Source organism: Colius striatus, chromosome 6 (assembly GCF_028858725.1).
Source record: "Colius striatus isolate bColStr4 chromosome 6, bColStr4.1.hap1, whole genome shotgun sequence".
Taxonomy (NCBI): Eukaryota; Metazoa; Chordata; class Aves; order Coliiformes; family Coliidae; genus Colius; species Colius striatus.
The window spans coordinates 34,843,755-34,849,793 of NC_084764.1; positions in this window are offsets into that span (position 1 = coordinate 34,843,755).

Sequence of the window (6,039 nt, forward strand, 5' to 3'; positions counted from 1 at the left end):
CTGTAGGACCTAGGGAGGTCCTGGGGTTCTGCTCAGCCTCCTGAGCAGCTGTGGTCCCAGTGGGAAGGGTGGGGGTCAACACTGCATGGGGCTAACAGAGGGGCACCAGCATCCCCACGGGCCATTCACAGCATCCCAGCATGGTGGGTATTGGAAAGGCCCTGCAGAGCTCATCCGGACCAAGCCCTTGCTAAAACAGGTTCCCCTCGATCAGGGGGCACAAGAACGTGTCCAGGGGGATTGGAAACCTCCTGAGAAGGAGCCTCCACACCCTCTGTGGGCAGACTGAGCCAGGGCTCCCTTATCTCAGCACCAAAGGAGTTTCTCCTCCTGTGCCAGTGGCACTTTTTGTGTTCCAGCTTGTGCCCATTACCCCTTGTCCTGTCACTGGACACCACAGAACAAAGACTGGCCCCATCCTCCAACACATGCCTTTTAGGTACTCTTAAGTATTAAAGAGATCCCCCTCAGTCTCCTCCAGACTAAACAGCCCCACATCCCGCAGCCTTTCCTCATAAGGAAGATGTTCCAGTCCCCTGATCATCTTGGTGGCCCTGCGCTGGCCTCTCTCCAGCAGTTCCCTGTCTCTCTTGAGCTGGGGAGCCCAGAACTGGTCACAGGACTCCAGATGAGGCCTCACCAGGGCAGAGTAGGGTGTGAGGAAAACCTCCTTTAACTTGCTGCCCACACTCCTCTTGATGCCCCCCAGGCTGCCATTGGCCTTGGCCATGAGGGCACATTGTTTCTCATGTTTAGTTTAAAAGCTCACTGTGGCGCCACACTAGGCCTGGCCAGGCTGCTAAGCAAGGCCCCTACCCCTCCCCTAAAAAAAGCTCCCCCATTTCCAGAGCAGAGAAGCCCAGCATGGGCATCACCCTGTAGCCTGGGAAGGTGATGATGACTGTGAGGCCCTGTGGTGCAGGGAGTGCTGGGGCTGGAAGGCATAGCCTGAGCCCAGAGCTGCTGCCTCTTCTCCCAGTGCCTGGGGGGTGTTTCCTGAGGCCTTGCTCCCCCTGGGCAGAGGAGACTCTTCATTTTCTCCTTCCTGATTCGATGGTTTTTGGTGAGGCATGCAGATTCTCCAGTGTCTGATAGAGGGTTTGTGCTGCAGCCTAACCCCTCTCCAACACCCAGGGCCGCCCTCCCATCTCCCATGCCAATAATGCTAATTAAACTCCTCAGAACATAATTAGCCAGCTCTTCGTGATTTTGCCAGGTTTGTTGATCCTGGCACCTGCTTCCTCCAGCCAAGGGAAGCTATTATGTGAAACACTACCAGCCATGGCCTTTCTGTGTTCCCCTTCCCACCCCTTGATCCACAGCATATTTATCCTCTTGCTCCTAATTGCTGAACCACAAATGGCACAGGAGGAGGAGAAGGGCTGTCTGCTCAGGCTGGTGTGATGAATTCACTGTTATTAGCAGCAAAACCCTGATTTCCATCATAGAATCATAAAAACTCTTTGCTTGGAAAAGACTTTTGAGATCCTCAAGTCCAAGCCCTCCCCTCACCCTGCCCAGCCCACCACTAACCCATGGCCTCAGCACCTCAGCTCCACAACTTTGCAATAGCTCCAGGGATGGGCACTCCCCCACCTCCCTGGGCAGCCTGGCACAGGGGCTGACAACCCTCTCAGGGAAAAAGTTCTTCCTCAGCTCCAATCTAAACCCACTCTGGTATAACTTGAGGCTGTTTCCTCTTGTCCTGTTATTCATTACTTGGGAGATCAAGTCCTATCTCACCACAACCTCCTGTCAGGGAGTTGCAGAGAGTGCTCATGTCTCCCCTCAGCCTCCCCTTCTCCAGGCTGAACACCCCCATTCCCTCAGCTGCTCCCCAGCACACTTGTGCTCCAGCCCCTTCCCCAGCTCCGCTGCCCGGCTCTGGACACGCTGCAGCCCCTCAGTGTCCCTCTGGCAGTGAGGGGCCCAACACTGAACACAGCACTCGAGCTGCAGCCTCACCAGGGCCCAGCACAGGGGGACAAAGAAGGTGAAGATATGAAGATGTGAAGATGATGAAGATGAAGCCCCTGTTACCCCATGAAGAAGGAGCATGAGTAGTTTCTCCCAGCACATGCCACCATCCTGTGGGTCTTGTTGGGACCAAATGCCACCATCCTGTGGGTCTTGTTGGGACCAAATGCCAGGACCACTGGGGCTACCAGAGCCTGGACATCCCTGGGGCCTACAGCCAAGCCTGCTAGCCTTTGCCATCCATCCCTCCTCCAAACACCCTGGCAGAGGGATGGGGATGGAAACATGGGGCTGCCCACCTCTGCCACGGTGTATCCCCATTGCCCCTCTCCCCGGCACCTTTGATGCTCAGCAGTGCAGTGGTGCCAGGGAGCACCCTGTGCCTTTTCTACCAGCTCTATCAATAATTGCATGTTACCAGCAATTTCTCTTTGTCCTCTAAAATTAGCCCTGGGCCTCCTGGTGCCTGATCATGGCTAATGGGGCAGCTAATTGCCTCACGAAGGAGGGAGGAGCAGGAGGGAACAAAGGACTTCTGGGAGGGGGGCTGCATTGTCTGCTACTAACTATAGCCTATAGATTTCACCCTTGTCCTATAAAATCACTACATTTTCCTAAAACCAGATGGTTTTCTCGCATGAGCCTGCATATATGCCAATGTTGATGCCCTGGGGGGTGAGGGAGGCTCTCCCCTCCCTATATGCTGTGCTTACCAAAGACTGATATCCCCAGGTATGCTTCTGGATGAACACCCCTCCCTTTGAAGGCATCTGAGGACTTGGCCTCCTTCCTCTCACCATGGAAGAGGTCTCCAGAGAAGGAAATGTCCTGCAGTTTACCCCCCCAGCGTGTCCCCATGCAGCCTTGCACCCATGCTGGCCTTTTCCCTGGGATGCTCCCCACTCCTGGCAGTCCTTCTGCTGTTCTCAGTTACCATTTCACACATTTCAGCTCTCTCACACACACAAAAGGCCACATTTGGCCCATTTCCTCTCCCGTTGCTCCACTCAAAGATTTTGCATCTCCTGTCACCAGCCTGTACCAGCCTAAGAAGTGAAAGGTTTGGGGTTTGAAGGGTCACAACACACCAAAAGCCACTTTGACCCAGCCAACCGTAAAATGCACTTAAAAACAAAAGTGAAATGTTGCAGTAGGACCCTTATTCTTCTCAATCAAGGCGGGCCATGCTTTCTCCTGTCCCCAGACAGGTGCCTTGTGGAGCATCCTCCACTCACCAGCCCTTCCAAACCCAGCATTGCTGCACACAGAATCATAAAGTCATAGAATGGTAGGGTTGGAAGGGATCTTTAGAGATCATCCAGTCCAATTCCCTGCCAAAGCAGGTCCACCTAGATCAGGTCACACAGGAATGTGTCCAGGCAGACTTTGAAAACTTCCCAAGAAGGAGCCTCCACACCCTCCCTGGGCAGCCTGGGCCAGGGCTCCCTCACCTCAACAGCAGAATCGGTCTTTCTTATGTTTAAATGGAACTTTTTGTGTTTCAGCTTCATCCCATTACTCCTTGTCCTATCACTGGATGCAACAGAAAAAAGTGATGTCCCAACCTCCTGACACCCACCATTTCGATATTTGTAAATATTAATGAGATTCCCCTCTCAGTCTCATTTTCTCCAGGCTGAACAGTCGCAGTTCCTGCAGCCTTTCCTCATACTGGAGAGGTGCTCCAGTATCCTCAGCATCTTGGTAGCCCTGTGCTGGCCTCTCTCCAGCAGTTCCTTGTCCTCTAGAGCTGGGGAGCCCAGCACAGGACACAGGACTCCAGATGAGGCCTCACCAGGGCAGAGTAGAGGGGGAGCAGAACCTCCCTTGACCTGCTGCCCACACTCTCCTTGATGCCCCCCAGGATGCCATTGGCCGCCTTGGCCATGAGGGCACATTGCTGGCTCATGTTTATTTGCTGCCCACCAGCACTCCCAGGTCTCTCTCCTGGAGCTGCTCCCCAGCAGGTCAGTCCCAGCTTGTACTGGTGCATGGAGTTGTTCCTTCCCAGATGCAGGACTCTGCACTTGCCCTTGTTGAACCTCATGAGGTTCCTCTCTGCCCAACTCTCAAGCCAGTCGAGATCCCGCTGAATGGCAGCACAGCCTCTGGGGAATCAGCCAGTCCTCCCAGTTTGGTGCCATCAGGGAACTTGCTGAGGGTACACTCTGTCCCCTCATCCAGGTTGCTGATGAAGATGTTGAACAAGACTGGCCCCAGAACCAATCCCTGTGGAACTCCACTGGCCACAGGCCTCCAACTCGATTCTGTGCCATTGATCACCACCCTCTGGGCTCTGTCATTCAGCCAGCTCTCAATCCACCTCACTGTCCACTCATCCAAGCCACACTGCCTGAGCTTTCTGATGAGGATGTTGTAGGAGACAGTGTCAAAAGCCTTGCTGAAGTCAAGGTAGATGACACACAGTGCTCTCCCCTCATCTAGCCAGCTGGTTATGCACTCATAGAAGGCATCAGGTTGGTCAAACAGGATTTCCCCCTGGTGAATCCATGTTGACTCCCCCTGATAACCCTCTTTTCTTTCATATGTTTATTAACATTCAGGATGAGTTGTTCCATCACCTTTCCAGGGCTGGAGGTGAGACTGACTGGCCTGTAGTTTCCTGGGCCATCCTTCCTGCCCTATTTGAAGACTGGAGTGACATTGGCCTTTCTCCAGTCCTCAGGCACCTCCATGAATGTTCCTCTTTGCCAACACACCAATCAGGCACCAGCAACTGCTTGGTGGTAATTCCAAACCTACCCTGTGTGATGGTGTCTCTTTAGGCTGAGGACTTTCCCCACCCTGGAGTTATTGTTGGCTGCAGCACTTTAATCAGCATGACAGGTTGTGTTTGGGGATGGTGGCTCCATGTGTGTGGGATGGGGGGAACCTGCAAGCCCCAGCCCCATGCTGGGTGCTGCCCCAGGGAAGTGCCTAGGCCCCAGGGGGAAGCCGTGGGTGTCCTGCCAGGGCTGAGCATCTGCAAGGAAATCAGTCATTGAGTGTTGCTGCGGAAACAGGAGGGGAAACCCGGTTTACAGCAGCCAGAGTCCTTCTGCCAGGAGCCCTGCAGAGCTTGGGTGACATACAGCCCCCCCTGCCCACCCCAGGGGGCTGCCTGTGCCCACTGCCCATGGGGAGCTGCATCCCACAGTGATGCTGTGTGCACAGACCTGGCTTGCAGCACTGTGTTTTGGGGGTCCACACTGCCCCCCAGCTTTGCTGTGCCCCCAGCACAGCACACAATAATGTATATATATATGTACCATGGGGCTGGCAAGCTCTCCAGTGAGCAGGATTGACATGAGCACATAGTTTCAGGGTGCAGATGGAGGAGAGGAAAAGGGCTGCCTTATAAACCTCCCCCCTCCAGCCCTCAGCAGCTCTCCCGTGACTCCGAAATCTTCCGCCTGAAATCCTAACAACTGGGCAAGTGGGCTCACATGGACTGAAAAGAGAATACCCTGGGTGCTGGGTGACTGCCTGAGCTGTGTGCTGGAGGGGCAGGACAGGCTTAGGCAGGAGCTTATGAGCTGGAAAGGGCTTGAGGGGTATGGGGAGCTGGGGGTGGGGGGGCTGTGTTGGCCAGGGAGCGCCATGCCAGGGCAGAGGTGTGAGAGCTGAAGGGCTTGAGGGCCTCAGGGGGTAGAAAAGGGGATCCAGGCATAGGGGTGTGGGGTGTGAGGGGTGACAGTGGGCAGGGATGGCTGCAGGATGGGTGTAGGGGCTGCAGGGTGTGTGATGGGTATAGGGGTTGTAGGGTGCATGGATGGATGTGGGGCTCGTGGGGCTGACGTGTAGCGTGTGTGGGGTGCGGGGTCAGGGTGGAGGGACAGAAGCAGAAAGGGGCAGGGATGGGGACAGACAGCGGGGCAGAGCCAGGGACAGGGATGGAGGCAGCGTGAGAGGCGGGAGGCAGCGGCGTCCGCAGAGAAGCGATCTGCAAAACCTGAGGGATCGGGGAGGACCGGAGAGAGGAAAGGAGAGCAGCAGCAAGCAGCAGCAGCAGCAGGAGCAGGAGGAGGAGGAGGAGGAGGAGGAAGTCGGGGCCGAGCCGCT